Source organism: Gracilinanus agilis, chromosome 3 (genome assembly GCF_016433145.1).
Source record: "Gracilinanus agilis isolate LMUSP501 chromosome 3, AgileGrace, whole genome shotgun sequence".
Taxonomy (NCBI): domain Eukaryota; kingdom Metazoa; phylum Chordata; class Mammalia; order Didelphimorphia; family Didelphidae; genus Gracilinanus; species Gracilinanus agilis.
The window spans coordinates 314,839,461-314,861,209 of record NC_058132.1 but is presented as its reverse complement, the minus strand read 5'-3'; the positions used below and the strand labels follow the sequence as shown (position 1 = coordinate 314,861,209).

Here is a 21,749-nt window from a genome sequence, read left to right as displayed (position 1 = left end):
TGAGCTATAGTTCCGCATAAAAAAGGAGAAAGTTTGAAAAAAAAAAAAAAAGCATGGCATGGTAACAAAAGCATTCAGTGAAAGGACTCTCTCAGATAGAAAAACCAGAACAAGTGCATTCAATGGCAACTAAAGCACTCCTTGTCCCAGTCCAAGACACAAAACCATAGGAAGAAGAGAATTGGCAAAGTTGAATCCCAACATATACCATTTAAACCACCAATGGTGAGTTTTGTAGCCATGAAAATCAGTTCATGCTCAGGGCCAAGACAGCATGGAGGAAATCTAATAAGCTTGAATTCTCCCTCTCTTTTTTTTAAATCCACATGAGTGAGACTTTCACAAGAGATAACCTGATATGCTCAAAACTTCACAGAACTGATCTGGAGGTCTATGTTTTTAATACTAGTTCCCTGCTAACTAGCCTCATGGTGTTGGAAAAATCATGAAACCTCTGAGAATCAATTTCTTCATCTGCCCAATAATTATAGCTCACATTTATATTCCTGTAGAAGATTTGTAAAGTGCTTTCCTTATTTATTTCTGTTTTGTGTTTATTTTTTTCTCTATCTCACCCAAACTAGAAGTAGAACGACCCTTCATGAACCTCATCCCACTAGTGACTGCCACAAAACATTTGACCTGCTCTGTTTCCCACCTGCCCTGGAGCATTTCTATTTAGGCAGCATGGTGGCACCCTGGTCTTGGAGGGCTCACCATATCAGTATACCCTTTCTATTTAGTGTAGACACCCAATCAGCTTCAGCCCAAATAATGCTCACAACCCTCAAATTTAAGCAACTCATTTAGTTGGTCAGTCAATAAACATTTATCAAGTATCTATTACCAGCCAGACACTGTGCTAAATACTGGAGATGTAAAGACAGGTAAAAGGTAGCTCCACCTTTCAAATTGGTCTAAGTTTTATGTGAGAGACAAACAAGCATGTTAAATAGAGGGGAAATTGTAACTAATCAAGAAGGAAGATACCTCAGCCTTACTCTCTTCTTCTTCGCCATTATAGGCATTACAGGTAGGTGCCACCAAGACTGGCTCAATATTTCTGCCTTCTTCCTTCTATTAAATCTTTAGACTGTAGGTCTACTTCATGATTTTCAGATTTTCTGGACTACTTTATCCAAAGATATAGTGAAACTTGACATATTTTTTTACTGTCTAATAGAAGATACTTATCTACCACTTTTGAGTAATGGGCAAGGAGATGAAAAAATGTCTCTCCTACGTTTTTTTCAAAGTCTAGAAATGAGAAGAATGGGCAGAAATTAGAAAAAGGTATATTTAGCTCAACTTATAAAAGAAATTTTTAAGCAAATTTCCTCAAACCAATAATGGAATAGGCTTCACTGAGATAGTATGAATATATTGAAATTGAAATTCTATATCCAGTCAGAGAGGCTATAAAAGAGATTCTATTATTAAGTGAGAGGTTTAACTGGGTGGCTTCTTAGGTTTTTTCCCAACCTTGTCATTCTGTGCCTCTATCTCATCTATTTCCCCCTTTATTTGTTACAAGAAAAATTAGTTTCATGAAATCAGAAACAAAAATATTGTTGGCTGAAATTCAGGGGGAAAAGGACCACAATGTTTTATTAGTAAAGATTGTAGAATCATATCATGAGTTCTTTTTGCATGACAAGTACACATATCTATGAGGAATTTTCTTTGCAGTTCTTTCTGAATGCAGTTGGTATCATTTGAAAGATGATGGGCAATGCCTTCCTTACACAAAGATCTTTCCTAATTTCATTGCCATGCTGCTTAAAGCTTTCCTGTCAGTCACATCTTTGAGGTCAGACCCAGAAAAAATCCTACAAAATTCAGTTATATTGAATTAGTATTTCCCAATAATGTTTTCTTTAGTTTTTTCAGTCATACAGTTACTTATTAGGGAATTGAATGGACAACTAATAAACTTAAAGAGGGCAATATGGAGAATCCAAACTAGAACTGGGTTTAAGAAAGAACTGGAGTGAAGAGATCTGGATAACAAAGAAAATCACTCCTGAATTGGAAGAATTGAATGGTTCGACACACTCTTTAATATTTGGGCAGACTATCTGACCAGAAAAGGATGGCCCGTTAAGTCCAAGTCTCCTCTTGAAACATAGTCTTTCAGTGAAAGTTTTGTCAATCAGCATTTAATCTTCCTTAAAGTTACCTGATGGCTGTTTTTTTTTTTTAAATTTTGATAGGGCTGCTCTTTTGTAGGTACTACTCTGCTTTTCCAATTCTGACTTTGTCTATTGAACACAACTTGGTTTTAGTTATCATCACCTAGCTTAATCTGGATTTCCTGCTCCAATCTGGAATCTATAGCCTGTTTCTCTCCATCCTGGACCCAGACTCATCCTCATCCTGACCTATCTGACACAATTTCACTGATCAAAGACCTGCCCAACTCAGCTCTAATTATTCAATCAAAATACCTGAATCCTGGCTGATACTTCTTTGGAGATAACAACAAAGAATTTCTGATGTCACCCCTACTTTGAGAGAAATGTCTGAGGACCACCCTAATCAAATTGATTAAACCCGTCCAGTCCTTTCCAAGCAGGAAACTATATCTGATTATATGATTTACATCTAGAATAAAATGTAAATGTCCATATAGCAGAGTATCCATTAAAAACAACAACAAAAACTTTGAACTATATTGGTTTGAGATTAAGTGTGTGGAAGGCCCATATTATGTAAAACGATGACCATGACAACCACTACAATCTGGGGATCTAGCAGGTATGGGATGGAGAAAAATCCCTTAGTTCCCACTTTTTGTAAAGGCTTCACTTTCCTAATCAGAAATGACAATTAAATCCCCGGTATCACTCCAGGGAGTTGCTTCATCTATATTTGTAAAATATGCCACCTCAGGCCTAAAAACCCTTTTAGCTCTCTTATTTCTAACCGCAGCCCTCATTGCCAATGTTCTCGGTTAAACTATTGTTGAAATCCATTAGGGGCTGAACTGGTATCATTAACAAGCTCAGAGTAAATGAGAAAGAGTCCCTTGGGTATGTGCTAACATCTGCTCTGAGTAAAGACGTTCTTTGCACTAACAGGGGCCAATATGAGACAACCTGCTTGTCATGAGTGATCCCTTTGGAAAGACCTCCTTTTTCAGTTTAAGCAGAAACTTTAGTCAAATATTTAGTCTTCAAATGAGACTCCCCAGGCAAAGGGCATTCTTCTAAGTACTTTGGGGAATAGTAGGAAGCATCCTGACCCAAAGAGACTTCTAGTCTTCTGTTGAGTTCATAAGTAAGGCAAGCAGGCATGACGTCTAATCTAGTGATTTATGCACATATTAGGGTACTTGAAAAGGTTCACTGATTTAAAAGCAGAACTTTAATAAGGCAGTAGATCCTGTAGTGTGCCATTTTCAAAGTGAGGAAAACTCAAGTTCAAATGTCTGACTGGTATTGAATATGTAACCTAGAGCAAAACAATTAACTTCTTCGTGTCCCACAGAACTCTCTAAGATGTTTTTTTTTATCCTGAGATATGCAAATTTGTTTTATTTAAAAAAAATGTTTATGAACATATTCCAATAAAATTGCTTTCCTTTGTATTTCTATATATTTCATTTTATTCCTTTGGAAATGTTATTCTGGAAAAGTCTCACCAGATTCCATGACACAAGAATACATACACACTCACTGAGGTTGAGGATGCCTGTTTTAAAACTTTTAAGTTGCTAATTTCCATCGGTAGAGGAAGTTTTCTCTTTGGGAATTTACTAATCCTCTGAAACCACAGACCAAGTCCAAAATAATTATCATGATTATTAATAACTATTATTTTGAACCAGAGTTAAACTTAAGATTTGTAAACGATACAAAAAATGTTCACATGAAAGTGCTAGGTTAATTGCGAAATGAATGGTAGAGAAAGGAAATGATACAAGATTTTAGAAAAGGAAGAAAACAATCAGTAATAAACATTTATGAGTTGTTTATTCTAGCCAGGCATGTGCTAAGTGCCAGTCACCATGGGGTGTATGACCAAGGGATGCTTTTATGGATTGGACCCAATCCCTTCTAACCCATTTGACAGTGCTTTCATACTTGGTATAATGTCCATAATAAAATTCTTTGTATAAATGTTATTTTTACTTAGTGTCAGCCACCTTCAACCAATTAATTGAAGGCAAATCCTTGAGGGCAGGGACTATTTTTTGTTTGTCTTTGTCTCTTTAATACCTAGCACAATCTCTCATAAATGCTTATTAAATTGTGGTGAAATCACAGGAAGGTGGCAGGGGCAGCTAAGTGGCACAATGGAATGAGGAAGACCCAAGTTCAAATGTGGGCTCAGATGCTCACTAGTTGTGTGACCCTGGGCAAGACACTTATAGGTTCATAAAAAGTAGGACCCAATTAATAATAACAATAAAATTACTCCAGCTTTTTTGAAGCATTCAAATGTAATGATAACATAACCCTTTAGAAGCTGAAAATGTTGTATGAAGAGAAAAGAATAGAGGGAGAAAAACGCCCTCTCTTCACAGGCCTCTATATGAACTAAAGTTAATGAGAATTGATTTTTTTTCCCATTCATTTATTTTGGAAATAATACAAGGGTTTGTGGTAAGCCAGAATTAAGCATGTTGGCTGTTTATGAGTCTGCATAGTTTCTTCATGTCGTATCCATTTTGAAAATGTGGTGAATGCAGGAACATGCCACAGTTGTTTTATAGGGCTCCTATGGGTTTCTCTCCTTTAGCCTGAGATTATACTTGACAAGTGCAATCAATAAGGTTGGTTTGCCTGAGGCAGAAGAGGGCCCAGTTTCTCCACTCTTGAAAGATAAGACAGTGGGCTAGAAGGCAGCACCAAGGGGCAACCTGACTTTTGCAAAGAGATGTGTATTATCTTTTATTTATGGAAAAATAAGCTCCAGGTTAAATTTTTTTTTCATTATTTATTTTTAATGAAGGGTTTCCATTTGCTAACACTTTTCAGTCTGAAGTTAATAATTATCCAGAAAAAGACATATTTAAACCCGGTAATATCTAAGCATGCCTCCTAATTACATATATGTAAGAGAAATTGCTAGATAGATAAGGTCAAAATCTCAGATAAATTCATACCCTTTGGGTATTGCTTTTTTACTGATCAAGTTTTCCATACAATCAGAAACAGACTTGACATTGCCCAAGGCACTGAAAGAATTAGGGACATTTGCTTTCTTTCATTCTCAAATTCTTTCCTACTTGAGACTGTCATAATCAGAGTCTGAATTAATGGAGCTCTACCACTGAAAATTTCCATTTTAATTAGACTTTACATTAGAATGACTATTTGCCCAAATTTGCTCAATACAAAACCAGAAGGAAAGTACATACTCATCCTTCTTATGCCAGTGAATGGTAGCAAAGACAACTTTAACAGAAGATCATGGGGAACTTATAAAATGATTAGGCTATAGAGAATAGTGAGAATATAAATGAATAAAATATTTTTGTTAGAATTGAAATTTTAAAAATACTATAAAGCTATTCAATATATTCAAGTTTGACTATTTTTAAAGTTTTTTTTATCTTAAGAAAATTTCATTTTAGGAATATGATATGTTCAAGGCATGTCTGTGAGAACTCCATAAAACTCTGGAATTTTCCATTTTTAAGATCCTTTCCAGCATTTTGTAGTTATTCCTTACATAGTTATTTCTACCTATGAAACTTGATCTAAGGCTCAACTTATTTCTGAGGAGCTTCTCTGAAGCTCTTTCCAATTAAGAAATACACTTTGCCTGTTCAAGGCATCAAAAGATCTTTACAAACTTCCAAGACTGGGGAATAGATCTGAAAATGACAGACACTGAGGATAGAAGGGCTAGGAGTCACCCACAGCATGCACATAAGGTAGATTGTTGGGAACAATAAAGCCTATGTCCTGGGGAGCAGGCTAGGGTCATGCAATACACTGATAATAGAGATCAAGACAAAGGAGGACCTCACATGCGTGGGCAGGAGTCAAAATGCTTAAAGCTAGGAGGATTCACTTGAAGAGGGGGCCTGTATCAAATGGGTTATAAATAGTTTAAACTAATGAAAGAACATTTTAAAACCTCACAGTTCCAAGACGTTAAACTAAATTTGAAGGTCAAGAATATTGTTGAAGATAGGTAAATATCAATATAAGGAATCACTAAGGAGTAGTTAGTGAGATAACATTGATGGAAAGCTCTTGTCCATCCAAAGTGTTTAAATTTCAGCATAGATAAATCTGTGTGTGTGTGTGTGTGTGTGTGTGTGTGTGTGTGTGTAGATATATAATAGAAATAGGTTAGAGACAGAAGTGAATGACTGATCATAGGGTTTTTAGATAGAAGAGAATTAAGAAATCAACTAATTTACTGCCTGCTTCACCTCCATAATGGCCCCCAGAGTCTCAGCCCACCCTGCCATTTTATTATATAGAAACTAAACAACAAAGAAGAGGATTGGTTTTCCATGCCACTTATATGTTAAATAGCAGAGCATTTACTGAGTCTAAATTCTTTATGTTTTTGCTTTTTACAGAAGGATCTAAAAGTAGTGTGTAGGAGTTCATAGTCTCCATGTTATAACAGGTAACTAATTGCATTTAATTTGAAAAAAGGAGGGAAGAAAAGGTACTTAAAGGCAAATCCTTAAGATACAACATAAAAGGATTGAGAGATTATATCAAGAAAAGTCAATTTTCAAAGTGATCATATTCACACATTCTCCATGCATAAAAAGAAAGGTAGCTATCCTAGAGGGGAAAGGGGGGAAACAAGTTTTATGTACATTCATATACAACCAGTTCTTTGTTGAACACCCTCAAAACCCAGAACATTCCGTCAATCAGTATTTATTATGTCTATGTGGCATGGGATTCAGGTTTCCCCTGGACACCCCAATCCCTGAGAGATGGCGTGAGAGTTAGGATTTTCTCTGGACACCCCAAATCCCAGAGCTATCCCAGACCTTTCTCTTTTGCATTCCCAAAGTGTGGAAGGAAGGTGATGTTGAGCTAAGAGAGATACTCCCTTTAGCCTCTTCCATAGCTTCTTTTTTTTTTTTTTTTTTTTTTTTTTTTTTTTTTAACCCTTAACTTCTGTGTATTGACTTATAGGTGGAAGAGTGGTAAGGGTAGGCAATGGGGATCAAGTGACTTGCCCAGGGTCACACAGCTGGGAAGTGTCTGAGGCCGGATTTGAACCTAGGACCTCCCGTCTCTAGGCCTGGCTCTCAATCCACTGAGCTACCCAGCTGCCCCCTCTTCCATAGCTTCTTGATGAGCACAAATAGGCACCTCACAGTTCTATATTGATAAGTATCTAAGATATCTAATACCCCATGAACAGCACATATCGCCCCTTCTGTCTTCGAGGTACAACACATCCCCCCATTAACCCATCTCTAGTCACAAAGCCCCTGTTGTCATAGGGATATAAGAATCAAACCCCTGTCTCCTCAAGGAGGCAGTGTCTTCCCTGCATTTGCCTCCTGGTCATTCAACTCAATAATTCAAATTGCATTCAACTTAATATTTCTCTATTTCCAAGATAAAATTGGAACTTGTCAATCTTGAGGAGAACAAACTTCTTGAGCCTGGGGTTTTAATCTCTAGCTCTCCTACAACATATGTACCAAGAACTATGCTACCTGTCCCTGTCCTCAAGGAGTTCACATTCTAATGAAGGAAACTAAATGTATGTGAAAGATATATTGACAGATGTTTAAAGCTCAATTGTGATACAAGGGTACTGCCCTCTTAGTGAGTTCACTTTGGTTTGTAGAGAGAAAAATATAATGTTATTTCTTCCTCCTGAACTGAATTTTGAATTCCCTTGATTATCTTAGTCTTGGAGCTACAAAGGAGCGAAGTACAAGACACACTTAAGGGTTCTCACAAATAGTGACTACAGGGGGTTGTGAAAATGAAATTAGAAACAATAGTTTGTGGTTACCATGACCCCTGAAGAAAGAAAGAAATCATGGTTTTTCTCTGATAAGAAATTTCTATAGTTCAGATAAGAAAACCGTCATAGAAGTTTCAAAAAAGTATTTAAGTTTGATATTAAATATGATTCACTGACAGTTTGAGTGAGGAAAAATAATTTAAAAAACCAAGAGTTTTATCAGGTACATGAGTATCTGGAAGCATAGCCACCTCATTCTCATTCATTAACCAAGGAGTCAAGTTCATGTTGAGATATATTTTTTTCTTCATTAATCAAGACAATGTCTAATTGTTAATATCTGTTCACATTGGTATTCTTCTTTCTTCACAGAATGAGTGAAATATTAGAATTGGAAGGAACATTAGGTATTATTCTACTTCCTAATTTTAGAGATGGAGAAATATCCTTAAAAGGAGTAATGATTTGTTGAAGGAAATGGTAGTTAGTGACAAAATTAGAACTAGAATCTGCACCCCTTTCAGAGAGGGCTTTTTATCCTACACTGCATTAGTTACATCTGTTTGATGTTGTTTTTCAATTGTGTCTGATTCTTCATGACTTAGGGGTTTTCCTGGGAAAGTTGTCCTTTGTCATGTCCTTCTCCAACTAATTTTACAGATGAGGAAACTATGGAAAACAGGAGAAGTGACTTTAATTCTTCCTGACTCCATGCCTGAAGTTTTATCCATTATACTCCCTCATTCCAGGTATGCTATATGGCAAAGAGAGGTGAATGAAAATCTTCTCATTCTATTTTATAAAAAGCTGACTATGCTGCCCCCCCCTTTGTAGTACACTCTAACATCTGTCTTATTCCTGAAAAATCACATTTAAACTCTTCCATTTGACATTTAAAACTCTTCCAAACCTGTTCTCCCCCCCCACTCATTTTTCCAATCTTACATATTACTCTCATGCAGTGTAGTGATTAGCCCTTCTATATAATGCACACATAATGTTTAATTCCTGAACCCATCAGCAGTTACTGAACTCCCTCCCAAAATAGTTTGCACTTATTTTGTATAGATTCTGTGTATTCTTTCAGTATATGTGCATGTATTGTCTTCCCATTTTGAACATTAGCCCTTTGAGAGTAGGTACTGTTTTGTTTTTGTTTTTGTATGCTCAGTACTTAGCACAGAATCTGGCTTACAGTTGGCATTAATAAATGCTTGTTGTTGAGTAGAATTATCTGTAACACGTGATTCAAACTGTACACAGCTAACTTGAAGCATGTGATGTCAAAGAATAGTGCTCCAAAAATTTAAGCCCCTTAATATCTATAATCATGTGATTTTAAGCTAGTGTTACTGCTCATAGCAATTTTTACAATATCCATTAATTTATGCTCTGCACAACCTACCTTCAGGAGCCAAATACTTTAAAAAGAAAAACACTTCTCATCCACATTACATTGTTATATTTTTTTCTTTCCTTTGAGCAATTATGAAAATAACTTGGAAAAGTTCTCAAAAAGTTTATACCTTACAACTGTATAAAATAAGAATAGACACACTTGGAAATAAGATGAATTGCTATAAAAGAGATCTTTTTGAGAGGAGGCCAATAGGCTACTTCTTAGGGATAGTATAACAGAAATTTTTATTTAGAATTGATTGACCTCTGAGCCTCCTTCTTACAGTCAGATTTTGTAATTTTGTGGATCTTCTATGCAGACAACTTCATCTTGTCCTGCAAATGTCTCAATCATTTTGCTTTTAACTATATTGTTTCCCCCTTCTTCAGAATGCTTCCTTTCTCCTCTCTACACAAACTCTACTAATCCATTAGTGTAAGTCAATTAATAAGATTACAACTTTAGAGCTAGAAGGAATCTAAACATCTGTGTGCTGATAAATACCAAATACCTCTAAAAGTTCTACTCTAAAACTCATTGATCATTTTTCTCTAAATTTTTACAGCAATTATACAATTTTGCACTTAGATATATATTGTTTTAGCATTTCTAATTCTGTTTCACATGCATTAATCATGATTCTCCAGGGGAAAGCATACAATCCTTAAGGGTAGAGAAGTATCATTTACTTATTTATTATTTTAGTAACCTCTATACATCCAAACATAGATAGATATCACCTGATAAATACTGACTAATTAATACATCAATTTTGACAAGTTGGTAGTCTTGCTAGTCTGTTTCAGGGTTCAGAATTATTTATGCTGAAAGGAAATTCATTTGTTTATATATTTAATGCTTGACCTGACCTATATCCTTTATTTTGCTTATTTTTACTTCCTATATCTGTCAAATTCTTTTTGAGGGAGTGGTGAGGTGATGTGGTACGGAATTCTTTAGTTAATCAGAAAATATCCTTGATATGAAATACAAAATTATCATAGTGGAAATAGAATTTCATACAAGAATATAGGCATGTGATTATGCACAAATTGATTAATAATCAATTTAATATGCATAAAACTTTAAAGTTTACAAAGTTTTCATATACCTGCTCCTACCTCTGCATGTTAGGCAGGGAAGGAATAAGTTCCCTCTTAAAGACAGATGAATCGAGTTTCAGAGGGGTTGTTTCTTAACCAAGGTTACATAGAAAATGTGTCAGAATCAAGACCTTTCTAAAAATTCTTTCTTTGCCATGTTGATTCTATGTAAGAAGAAGTTGGAATGCAAACTTCTTGAGAAATAGGTCAGATTTATAAGTTATTTTATATTGTAACTTGGGCAAAGTAGCTTCTCCAACATTTGCATTTACTATATAAATAAAATTATAACACCTCTTGGTCAAAGCAAATATCTGTGAGGGGAAGGACCAATATCCATGCAAATTCTTGCTGCTGTTCAAAACCTGATTGAGGGTAAGAGGGACACTGCTTTTGGGGAGTTTTATTCTATGTTTTACTATGTTAGTTAATAATGTACTTTTAAAAAGAATGTGAAAGTCAAAGGATAAAACATAGATTATGTCTTTCTAAAAACAATAAGTTTCTTTATCCCATGAGAAAAAGGGTCTGTATTATGTAAAAAGTTAGTATTTCTTCCAATCTTGCCAGGTTCACTGTAGTTTCCTGCTATAGTATATCCTATGAGTAGAATTTCTCTTATTCCTTTCTGCCTGCCTAGATACTACTTATGTCTTTTGAGACAGAATTCAAATCCCACCTTCTTCCTGAAGATTTCCCTGTTAACTCTATCCAACAACATTCTCATTCCTTTCCTGAATACTATATGTAACATATTGTATGATTGCTAAATTTTAGTTCATCAATTTTTAAAATATTGTCTTTTTATCATTCTCAAATTCCTTACTGGATATGTATAAGAAAGGCAATATGATGAAGTAAATTGAGTTCTAGACTTGGAGACAGGAATTTCTGGGTTCAAATTATGCCTCATACTCTTATTGATGGGATCTTGACAAGTCAGCCTCACTGGGCCTCAGCTGCCTAGTATATAAAATAAGGGAGATGGACTTAACAACTTCTAAGGTCCTTTCCAATTAAATCTATGATTCTATGATTTTATATCATCATCAAAGTCATAGATTCCTGGGGCAGGGATTACGGTTGAGATTGGGGCAGGGAACAATTATTATTCCTTATTTTATACTTGACACAGTTGATATTCAAAAAATATGTCTTAAATATAATTGAAGGGGAATAGCCTCACCCCATTGTGATATTGGTCTTCTCTTTCATTCTCTTAGCTCCTACTTATAGTCAAATACTCCCTCAAATATCATTAATTTTTGCCTTGGAATTATAAAAATAAGAATGTTTTCCCAAGGTGAATAGTGATGTACATGTTATTTTATTTAAAGTCTTGTATGTGTATAAATAAGTATGTTTTCTTCTCCACAGACTACTTGAGGAGCTTTTTCTTTTATTCACTTTCTTTAACATAAAACATTAGCAGGACAAAAAAACATTGGATGAATGAATGAAAACAGCTTATGAATTATTTTTATAGGCACTTATACAGTGCCTAAAAATGTGTTGGTCATTGTCTAAGCATTTTAAAAATATTATCTCATTTGAACCTTAAACAATCCTGTTTTGTAGATACTATTATTATAACCATCTTAAAATTGAGGAAACTGAAGCATATAAAGTTAAAGTAATGGGTTCTGGTAATAAATGTATGAGAGTGGATTAAACTATGGTCCTGACTCTCTGCATAGCATTATATGGCAAACTTTTAAAGACAGAGTGCCATGCTCCATTCAAGACCAAGTTCCCTGCCTGCCCCTACCCCCCATATGCTGAGTATTTCCCATCCCCTCTTACTCCACATAGGGGAGGGGGGAAGAGCTCCCATTGGGCTACTGGGAGGAGGGGCAGGTGAAGTGAGGAATGTTCTCAGTGAGTGAAGAGAGGGGGACGGAAGTGGACTGAGCATTCTGCTCTCCCCCAGCTCTGCTACCTGTGAGTTGCTCACATTACCTCCTGTGAGCTCCCATTGGGCTGCTGGGCAGAAGGCTGGGAATGTGAAAAAAATGTCATCGGGCATGGTGGAGAGGGGGAGGGAGCAGCTCCACCTGAGTCCCCTCTGCATTTCTAGTAACAAACTCTGGCATTTGGGAGTGGGGAGGAAGAGTGGCTGAGTGCCCACAGAGAATACTCTGCATACCATCTTTGGTACCCATGCCATAGGCTCACCATCACTGACCTAGCTCCTTCTGTAGCCTGGTGAATTATTTATATTTAGAATAGCTTCCTGAAAAATGTCATGCCTAAAGAAATATGGCAGAGAAAAAAAGCATTGGTCAAGAAGGCAGGAGAACTAGATTCCAATTCCATTCTGGTCTCCACTACTTGTGTGATCTTGGGAAATTGCCTCAATATTCAGGGTCCTAAATTTCCCAAATTAAAATTAAGAGACTCTATCCATTGATTTACTTAGTATTTGAAAGTGAGGAGATAAAAAAATAAATAAAACTGAGTAAATACTTTAGAGAATTTAGTAAACATATGAAATAGTAGGCCTGGAGTCAAGAAGACTTGAGCCCAAGTTCACTCTCAATAATAGGAGATGTTTAACCCTAAACAAATCACTTAACTGCTATCTGCCTCAGTTTCCTCAACTATAAATAGAGGAAAATAACAGCTACTTTCTCAGAACTGTTGTGAGGCTCAAATGAAATTATTTGTAAAGTACTTTGCAAAGCTTAAAGTGCTAAAATATGCTAGCTATTATTAAATTTAAATCTAGGTCCTGTCTAACTTTAAAACATCATGATTCTAAATTCTACATAGGTTGGGACAGTGATGGTAAACGTATGGCATGTATGCCAAAGGTGGCACACAGAGCGCTTTCTGTGGGCATTCACACTGCCCTGCCCCCAACAATTCCCCCAAGAGCTTGGTATTAGAAAAGCAGAGGGTCTGGGGAAGAGCTGCTCTGTCCCCCTCTCCACCATTCATGATGACATTTTCATATACCCTGCAATTCTGCCCAGCAGCCCAATGGGAGGCTTTCTTTCCTCCTCTGTGTGGAGTATAGGTGGGGCTCATCCAGCATTTGGGGGGCACAGCATGTGGTCTCTAAAAGGTTTACCATCACTGGGTCAGGATAACATTTCTCTCTTCATTCCTAAAAGTGCCTTTAGAAAAACTAAATTATTGTGTCTAGAGTCTTAAAGAAATTTGCTGGAAGAGTTTCGAATTAAAACAAAAACTAGGAGAAAGGAACATTAAAACATAATTTCTGCAATGTACTTATGTTCAAGAACCATTGAACCCTCAAGCATGGTAAAATGGGCAGTCATTCAGGTTGATCTAAATTCATCAGATAATTTTAAAACTCTGTATTAACATGAGAAAAAAAAAGTTAAAGTTCTAGAACCTGGCCATGGAAAGACATTCACATGAGGACATTAGTTTCTCCATTTGTAAAATTAAAAATTATATCAACAATGGTTTCTTTAAGGTCTAAATAAGAATAATTCTTTTAAAGTTCTTTCTTTCTCCCTGCACCTATCTTTGGTGGAAAAGAAATGGACAAAGATGATTTCTGGAGAATTTTGCTTTATCGAAGGTGCCCTAGTGTCCCTTTTCTCTGCGGACTTTATTTTTACAATCATCTATTAATAAATCTCACATTTATATAATAACTATCTATGTTTATACATATATATACATATTCATGTGTTTTTTTATATTTAAGACCATAAATTTATAGAAAGACCTCTGCTTAAATCCTACTTGGCACCTGTAGCACAGTTTTTATCTTTAGAAAGTTGGCTTAAGCTTTGGGCAAATTTTTCTATATTATGCCCAATTAAACTCTGTCTTTGAAACTCCTCTTTCTTAAATACTTTATTCAGGTGCTACCTCTTCTGTAAAATGGTCCCCTCTCCTTCCACCTGAACTTAATCTCTCTAATTCTGCAACTTTCCTAGGAAATTCTGTCTAGATTTCCCCTTTGTTTCAATCTCCCTCTACCATAAATATACATATATATGAATGACTAAATCTATCATTTTCTCCATTAGTAAAATTTAAACTCTTGTGAATAGGAAATGTAATTTATCATCTTTTTACCTTCAAAAATTTTTGCACAATAAAAATTTAGTAAGGACTGGGTAAGTTTAATTAAATTGTAAGTCTTTCAAGGTATGGCTTTACAAAAAATTTGAATGTGTTAGTTTCCATGTATTGAAAGAACTAATACCATGTGACTTTTTGTGATACATGAGAGGCGGGAATCTACCTCTTTTGTGTAATACTGAGTGTGATTCCTGCTGATTGGGAGATATCCCACAGGCAGCTATCTTCAGGAAAATGATCATTTTATTCAGTGTTTCTTTTTGTTTGGATTTTCTTGGAGTCAGAACACATAATTTGTTACCTATTTTAGTATTTGGTTTGGCTGTAAACAAAAAGCAGTCACTATCCTATAAGATTTTTTGTTGTTTATTCAAGTCTTTTTTTCCCTCCTACTGTGAACTGGTTACAAGTAAAAACTGAGATCATCTCTGAGTATCTCTCTTTTTCTCTCTGCCTCTCGGTTTCTTTTTCTCTATCTGTCTCTTTCTGTCTCTCTTTCTTGCTTTCTCTCTCCACCTCCTTGTTGAAAAGTCTTTAGAGCCCTGCGTCTCATTTTTTTTCCTTATAGATAAGTGTTACTAGAATGTTATCAGAGTCAAATCCCTCAAAACCTGAAATAAAGAGACAACTCAGCTTTAGGGTTTAACTGACTAGAAATCTGTGATTAAAACAGAAAAAAATACTTTGTTAGGGTTCATCATCGACCTCTAAAGAAATAAGAAATAAAATTTGAAAAATTAGAATTCATGGATCCTTGAGATCATCTAGTCCAGTGATGGGCAAACTTTTTAAAGGGGGGGCCATAGGAAAGGAAATGCTCATCTGTCAGTCTGTTTCTAAGGCAACTCTTTCAAAGTTTCATTGTATTGTATCCTACTCATTGTATTTGTCATATTAGGAATAATGTTGCACAGCTGGATAGAACACTTCAGGGGGCCACATCTGGCCCGTGGGCTGTAGTTTGCCCATCACTGGTCTAGTCTATTGAAATTCATTTTACAAATGAAAAACTGAGGCTCAGGGAGACAAAATAACTTACTCCTGACCTAAAATTTTAGTAAGCTTCAAAGATAGGAAGTACTTCCCCTATAAGAAATCCCTCATGAAATCCCCAGGCATACAAGAACTTGAGACTTCCTGAAGTAACTTATACTAATCTATGCCATCCATACACATCCCTAACATAATACAATGGATGAGGGAAGGAAAAAAACATTCAATGTTTAGGGATTTGCCTTATTCTGAGAACTATGTTAAATCTTAGGGAGAAAAATACAAAGAATGAAAGAAGCCACATTTTCAAAAAGCTTATATTCTAACTTGAAAGACAACCTATATATCTATATATTTATTTATTTAACTATCATTTATTTATTTATTTGTATATGTCTATAAATATATATTCATATATATACATAAGGAGAATAAATATATAATAGTTAAATTCAATGTAGTTTGAGAGGAGGGACATTGGTTCTTGAGGGAATTAGGAAAGATTCCACATGAAAGACCTTTAGCTTGAGGCAGAGAGAAGTAGGGAGTGAAAACTAGGCATATGTGATAATCAGAGAAAGAAAGTGGAAATGGAAAATGAAGTTGAAGTTCTATGTATGAGGAACAGAAAGACCAATTTGACTTGATCTCAGCATGGGACTAATGATCAATGAAGATAAATGATTAACAACCACTATCATTTATGAAGTTTTTATTTTCTTTAATTAGCAAAGCACATTGATAGTTTATCATATATATCAGCGAAAGCAAAGTATTAGAGCTGATGCTGAGCTGGCACTGGGGGAGCTGCTCTGTTCCCCTTCTTCCCAGCCCCCAAGGATATTTGTTTTTACTTGCCCCACCCCTCTGTCCAGCTGCCCAAAGCAAGCACTTTCTCCCACCACTCTCTGGGGTAATGCTTGGGAGGTTCATAGGTAGCTTGAAGTTGCCGTTTGGGCATGTGAACTTGAAAACCTTTGCCAACGCTGATATATATATCATTTGATAGTTTGAGTGGAAGTTGTGAAGGGCATTAAAAAAATAATCAAGATCCCAAACAATGCCAGCATATATTAATTTTTAATATTGGTATTTTAATAAATGATTATTAGTTATTGGTTTTATAAGAAATGAAGCACTATAACATAGTTGGAAAAGTACCTGCTCTGGAGTCGCAAGTCCTGTCTCTCATGGTGATTCCCTTTTTGACCTTTGGCAAGTCATAACACTCAGTTTTCTTATGTGAAAAACTAGCGGGTTTACTTCAATGTTTTCTGAGATCCCTTTCTTCACTAGATCTGTGAACACAAAATATGCTCTTCAAATGGCCTAAACAAAACAGTTGACCACTCTGTGTGTGGCAACCCATATTCAGACAGTAGTCATAAAGCATGTTTCAGAAATTTTCAAATAAGTTGTTCTCATGATAAAAAACATTACTTTGGAGAAATGAACTTAATGTTGAGATTTACATGTACTTTCAAATTCTGTTTCTCCATTTACTTCTCTGTATCAAAACTTACTCACTGGGGTGCCAGGTGAAAAGATTCTTTCAAGAACATCTCTAGGATTTGCAATCAGTTGGAAGCTATATATTTTTAAGTGACAGTAAACTAAGTCGCATTATTTTTTCCCCTGGCTCATGAGTTCCTCTAGCTTTTCTTCTTCAAAACAGCTTGCATTCCAGGTGAGTTTTCCCCAAACTCTCACAAGTTGTGAATATAATCTTATATATAGAACATTTTATAAAATCCAAAGCTACATATTAGAAATTATATATGTACATATTTATATATATTTTCCCTAGATATTTATATTGCATAAACAATGCAAGACATTATTCCAGAAGTACTATATAAATGTATATTTTGTACAAGGATTTTTTTCTTCTAATTTGCTCAAAATTGAAAAATGAGTTTAAGAAACAGGGGATGAAACTCATAAGGCTAATGCATTTAATCTTTTTGATGTTTCAAATACATATTCAAAATTTACAATTAAGTGATATGCCAGAGAATATGTAACATTGTTGACAGGTTTATTAATTCTGCCAGCCTCTCAAAGCTGTTGGTTACCAGGAAATCTTCATTTGATTTCTTATCTACAAGAATGTTAAATTTGGGATTAAAGTAAATTATACCAATGGCTCTAAAGGTAAGCAATTGGATTTTTTGCTTAAATACTTATGTTACATAAATCCAGAAGCCCTTTCATGAAACATATTTTGAGACCTGGATAGATTTCAAATATTGCCAGAATGTTCATATGAGTATCCTGTTGGGTGAGAAAACATGTTTTCAATTCTTAGCAATTGTGTGCTAAGGCAATAGAGAGTTGGAAATTTCTTTTCATATAGCATGCATATTTTGGGTAAGAATAAGTGATGTTTGAGAATTATGAATCTTAAAATAGACTTTTAGCTATAAAAAAGCAAAGAGATAGTTCAGATAATGTTTGCTTCCTAAAGATAATGAGGATAGTAAATAATTTTAAAGGTTTTTTGGCCCAGTTGGGGGAAAAAAATCCTCTCATCTATCTTCTGCATACTAAATTCATATTATGCTGAACCCAGCAAAAAATCTATGTAATTTTTATTCTATGAGGGCATATTTTTGGAATAGCAAACAAGATGCTGTCTCTTCACTGTTCCTGGGTTAGCACAAAAAAGACAAAGTATCGCCTGTCATATGAATCCTAATTGGATGACGGGCTGAGTTTTATAACTCCACACGAAGACCCAAGCATTACTACACAGAGAAGGAAACCAGGCTGTAAAGTTCATAGTGCAAGAGTTAAAAGAAGAACAAGCAAATGCATCAGTCAAATATGCTCATCCCAAGGCCTGTCAGAAGTTTTAGAAAAAATTCCCTGCCCTCACAGGAGGCTCAGTGTGTAATATGAACTGAGTAGTACACAGGAAACACAGTGAGTAATCTTTTGACAAATGCACTAAAGAAAATGAGATTTTATGCATCAGGGACCTGTTCATAAATCATCCTGAGGGCTGCCTAAAATTTTTTCCACAAGTCTAACTCTCTTCAAAATCTAAACCAGATCCAAGATGGTTTCCTAAACCTGCAAGATGAGTATTTTTTTCTACCACTGACAATTGCTTGGTTTACTTGTTAAATTCTATTAACTTGTCGATTTTATTTTAAGTTGTCAAAACTGTAATTTGACAAGATGGCCTCAAAAAGCATTGGTTGCTTAGCTCCTTTCAGGCCTTGTAGAAGACTTTATAAGTTCTTAGATTTAGATTTAAAGAAGACCTCAGAGGTCATCTAGCATAACTTCATCTTTTTTTTTTTTTGTCAATGAGGATATTGAAACCCAGGAAGTTTAAAAAATATTTCTTATTTGGTTGATTTTGTGGAGTTGTGGTTTACACTATTGCCTTCATAACAAACGAAAAATTTTGTGCCATATAGGAGGGTTACTTGGGATCATCAGGTCATCCACTCAGAATAAATATTACAAGAAAAAAGAAGAAAGAGCTAAAATGTGTTGTTGAAAAAATGAAAATGAATTTTCATAAATATAGCACTTACACTGGTGTCAAATGATTAAAGGCTAATTCTAAAATACCCTGGTAGGTTAACACAGCTAAGGTCATGTTATAATTATCTATTTTTACCTCCTAGAAACATGTGATCAAGCTGCAGGTGACTGAAACATTTATTTGTACTTAAATAAGAGCAAATTAATTTTTTGTGGCTATGAATTATTTGAAAACAGCAAGCTTTGAAATTAGGAAATTCAGTGACAAGTGGGTGGTCATGCATAAGTCTTCTGAAGGCAGTCAAGGAGTCACTTCTATATCTTTTCAAGTGCCTACAAGATGGCTTGCATGTGCAGAGAGAGGAATAGGAATTGAATCTGGGAATAGTAAATCATCTAAACATTAGTAATTTTAGATTTCATGAATGATGTTACCATCTTGAGAATTTATTATAGTCTCTCCCAGGTAGCAAAGCATGCCATTAGATTTTTTTATATATCTTTTGTGAAAAAAGTCCTTAGCCAATGAAACCCACTCTTTTGGTGGTGTGTGGTATTTGCCAAGGATACAACATCTGTTAACTACTTGATTCCCATGTGGACACAGACTTAGTCAGGTAAACAGATTCTGCATAGTGCTTTAAAAAATTCTCCTAAAATTTGGAAAGTGAAGGTACATTAATTTTGTGTAGGTCAGCCAGAGTTCCTGGATCAGAAGACAAGTCCCAAATGCCCATATCTACCCTTAGTTATCCAGATAATCAAGGCTATAATACCAGTTCCAATTGCTCATCAGAAGCCTTAATGATGAAATTAGTTTCATTCATTCTCTATATTTGAAAATCTGTTTGAGAGCCATTTATTCTATATAATTTGGCCTAACTTCTCCCATCTATTTGAATATTTCACTCTTTTTTTTTGGTGAGGGCTTTGAATGAAATAGGGACATGAGACCTCCTAGATTTTAATGAAACTATTTCAACCTTAAGCTTTGCTATTATAAAAAGCAGTGATTTATTAGTATAGAAGCAATGGATAATAAAGTGGCAGTTTGCATCCAGTGACTAGCAAAAAGGGATAATGAACCTATTACCATAGCAGAATAGCTATTAGTAGAAAACAGTTGTTTTGAGGTGTCCTCTGATACATACAGAGCTAAATGGACATAGAAGATCAAAGAACCTCTGAGTTTAGAGAAAAAAAAAAACAGTCTAATTGAACAATGCTATCTTGTCCTCTAGAAATATGCCTTCTTCCTTTAGAAAGAATTTAGATGAAAAGGTGTCTTTGAAATGCCTATTAGTGACCTTTTATGTAATTAGATGAAGGGAAAAGAAAGAATATCCATTTGGACTGAGTGATTAGGGTGTTTCAAGGGTCATTCTATGAAACATTTCCTTGTAGGGCCAGCTAGAAATGAGCTGGATTCCTCCTGGAATCCTATATAATGCAAATTTAATTACTTGATTACTTATTCATTCTTTTACTTATTTATACAATAACTTGTTTTTATTTCTTTATTTTCTGTTTTATTTCTTTATTTTGTTTTCTTGTTTATTTATTTATATACTTCTGTCCAATATGTGGTGGGGATCCCTCCTGTGAACTTACATTCTGTTTTGAAATATGGTTATTTTTACATTTGTCAAATCCCTCCAAACTTACTAGTTTCTAGGAAGCATAACCCTGAAGACTAGGTAATAGCTGGTCTTTGTAGCATTGACATAAAGTAGTTGGAAGGCAAAATGACAAACATTTATTAAGTGCTTAATATGTTCCAGGTATGATGCTAAGCACTGGGGTTGCAAATAAAGGCAAAAAGAAATAATCTGTGTCCTCAAAGACATTCTGGTGGGTGAGAGGGTAATGAATTAAAGGAAGTTTTAAAGGAGAGTATGGAAGACAGCCATTGTGTGGCATGTTGACAAAGTTTGGAAGAGTCAGAGCACAGCTGAAAGAGCAATGATGAAGGGTATATTTCCTGTCAACATCAGTCCAATTTTATACATAGTGCTTACTAAATAAAAGTTTGTTGAATGAATGCTAAATGTTCATTCAGGAAGAAGAATGTAGGTAGAAGTCTGTCCAATATACTTAAAAGCACACCTTGACCTGAAAACTAAATTTAAATTTCCCTTAGCTATGGGGGTACTTATTTTAGAGGGATCTCCTAGGGATATCATACCATAGTCTCCAATTACTTATTTACCAAGTCTTATTCATCCTTTACTTTGTTTTTTGAGGCTTTCCTTCTGTCTAAACTGCAACTTAGGATCAGAGATTGAAAGTAGGAAGGAATTATAGAGGTCCTCTAGTACAACTTCATTGTAGTATATCAAATGACTTGTGTTTCAGGTATTGAATTAAGGATCAAAGATAGTCATTTAATATGTCATAAGATTTATAACTGGAAAAGAGCTAAATAATCTAGTCAACCACAGTCAAACACCCGTATCCTGATCCCAACATCATGACATTATAGTACCTCTTCAAATGTAATAACCAAAATTCTCAGGAGATTGTATATTAATTTATAATTATTTATTAGTAAAAGAGAGAAACAGAGAGAAAAGACCGCATGATCATTTGACAACCCGAACTAAAAACTACTCCTCTCTTCCTCAACTTGAGAAAGACAGTGTCTGCCAAGCATTAAATGCTGCAGAGCAGTGAGAGAGAGCTCCCTGGTGTCCAAGGAGAGAGAGAGAGATAGAGAGAGAGAGAGAGAGAGAGAGAGAGAGAGAGAGAGAGAGAGAGAGAGAGAGAGAGAGAGAGAGAGA

At 35.2% G+C, this 21,749-nt stretch overlaps 1 protein-coding gene across 1 annotated transcript in view; it reads right to left on the bottom strand.

Moving 5' to 3' along the window:
• CNTNAP5 (contactin associated protein family member 5) overlaps window positions 1–21,749 on the bottom strand; it is an 845,810-nt gene that overhangs the window by 586,149 nt on the left and 237,912 nt on the right. The window lies entirely within an intron of this gene.